Source organism: Eriocheir sinensis, chromosome 17 (genome assembly GCF_024679095.1).
Source record: "Eriocheir sinensis breed Jianghai 21 chromosome 17, ASM2467909v1, whole genome shotgun sequence".
In the NCBI taxonomy this organism is placed as follows: Eukaryota; Metazoa; Arthropoda; class Malacostraca; order Decapoda; family Varunidae; genus Eriocheir; species Eriocheir sinensis.
The window spans coordinates 4,038,391-4,041,172 of record NC_066525.1 but is presented as its reverse complement, the minus strand read 5'-3'; positions in this window follow the sequence as shown (position 1 = coordinate 4,041,172).

Sequence of the window (2,782 nt, the reverse complement as noted above, 5' to 3'; positions counted from 1 at the left end):
ACAAAGGAAGGGAAATAAACGAACCAGGAAAATAATTAAAGAAAAGAGGCAGATAAGGGGAAAAAACGAACGAGATAGAACATTTTAATAAAGAAAAGGAAAACGACATGAAAAGAAGAGAAATCAGGAAAGGAAAATGAAGAGGAGGAAAAAGAAATGAAGAAAAAGAAGAAAAAATACCGCATGATTCAACGTCTCTGCGCCACACTGGGCATGCGCAGTGAATATATCTATGGACTCGTATGACTTAATCTAATGATAATAAATGATATATACAGCAGGAAAACACTCCATTAATTCATTTCTTTACATAGGAGGAGTTAAAGTAATAAGTAGCAAGTAATAAGCAAGTTTGATTTAAGCCAAACCAAACTGAGCATGCGCATTGTATTGTAGGCTACTCGTATTGCTTCTGCTAATGATAATGGATGATATATACTACAAATAAACACTCTATCATATTATCTCTTAACATAGGAGGTTATAATAAGGGCTAATGAGTAATAGCTGAGATAGGTTTCAGCCGCAGCGCAAGATGGTTCAAGATTCACAGGTAACACGTGGCGCTCTCTCTCTCTCTCTCTCTCTCTCTCTCAGGTAAGTCACGTGCATCAATCAGTGAGTCAATTAAGGTAACACAAGTGACTAAAACTTCATATATTTCATTTAAAACACAGAGGAGGTGAGTGATGGCATGATACACATTGAGACGCTTCATGGCGAGGCGTGAAGCAGGTGTGGACAGGTACGAAGGAAGGCTGGGGGCACGTGGGCAGGCGTGGTGAGGTTTGTGCAGGTGTGGGGAGGTTTGGGCAGGTGTGGGAAGGTTTGAAGAGGTGTGGTGAGGCTTGTCCAGGTGTGGTGAGGTTTGTGCAGGCGTTGAGAGGTTTGTGGAGGTGTGGGAATGTTTTGGAAAGGTGTGGGAAGGTTTGGAAAGGTGTGGGAATGTTTTCGGCAGATGTGAAGAGGTTTGGAAAGGTGTGGTGAAGTTTGAACAGGTGTGGAGAGGTTTGGACAGGTTTGATGAGGTTTGGACAGGTGTGGGGAGGTTTCAACAGGTGTGGGGAGGTTTGAATAGGTGTGAAGAGGTTTGAACAGGTGTGGAGAGGTGTGTCATATGTTGAGGCTGGTGAACAGGTGTGGGCAGGTACGGCGATAGATTTGGAGGCACTTGGACAGGTAATATGAGTTTTTTGCAGGTGTGGCAAGGTTTGAGTGTGTGTGGTGAGGTTTTGACAGGTGTGGTTAGGTTTGGTGAGATGTGGACAGGTGAGCTAGTCGTTATGAGGCTAATTGACACATGGGCAGGTAAGGCCGTTCTGCCACCTGTAATTACCGCCCCCCACACTGTCACCTTCACCCCCTGCTGCCTCCTGTTGTAAGAGGAAGCTTTAGTCTATGCACAGTGAAACTAATCACAATCAATTATTAAAGTTAAGCAAACCTAACAATTTTGACCTACCGTAACCTAGCTAAACCTACGGGGGGCTTTGTTCCCACTCAAATACCCCCTCCCCCCCACTATTAACAAAGCAAATGGTCTAGAAGGTAACGATTTGGAGTGACCAGCTGATGTGGGTAAGTCAAGGTAATATAAGTTATCGCAGAAATAAGCAATATCTGACGGAAATGGTATTAAAGAAATATCAATAGTATGTACAAATTTATAAGAAAATATCGTCAAACACCAGAGTGCAATGAATACTTTGATAGATGGATTCAGTCATGTATTCTAGGCTCAGCTCGTAATGTTGGTAGACCCCAGCCTGTTAGTGGTGTTGGCAAGTGCTTTATAGTGGCGCCATCCTTGCTTGGCTCATGCTTCCCCTTGGAGCTACACTCGAACCTCTTGAGAGTAATTGTTTCACTATTGTCTGGTTTGATTGGTGGGTTGTCTTTGGCCACTCGGTGATGATTGAAAATTGTCAGGATGAAGTAGCGGCCAGGACTCTCATGCTGGTCTCTGGAACACTGTAACCGCACATTGTCCACTCAATAGAGAAAAGAAGCAATTTAACCTCATTATGTGCATGTGGACACTGAATCTGGTATAATTACATTCCCCCCCACCACCACATATCTTCAAAAATCCCTTTCTTCCCTTCTCTCTCCCCTGATGGTACAGTGCCAAATATATCTCAAGCGACTGACTGATCTGATCGCCTGCCATCCATCAGGAGCAGAAAGAGGACAGGGATTGTTAGTGCTCATCCAATTTTCCTTCTTTACAGATACTTCCTGCAGGAGGGGGAAACAGACGATGAAGGACGAACTGCAGTGGTGGTGGTTGTGATGGTCATGTCCTCGGCAGTAGACACGAGGAACGACAATGGATTAGAAAAGATAAGAGACTAACATTGATTTTTCTTAGCGTGATAAATCTGCATAACTATTCCTTGCCTTATTTTCTTCTTATATTTGCTTTTATTTCCTCTACAAACTTTGGGTAAGAAAGTAAGGGAAAGAAAGAATTAGTTATGCATATTAACCTTTATCCTTCATTGCTCTTTATTTTTTCAGGTATTTTGTGTGGAATTGCATTTTTTTGTAAAATTTTAGAAGTTTTTAGTTTTACTTTTTTTTTGTCTTACTGATATGATATTGGATTTAAAGCTATGAGGCAAATGTTAATCAATTTTTCCTCATTGTTCTTCGCTTCTTTTATGGTATTTTGTGATAATGTGCTTTTTTTTCAGCATTTTGGGTGAAGAATTGTGTTATTTTTAAATGTTTTTAAATGATGAAACATTCCATTTTTTTTTAACCCGGTAGCAGCGATGGG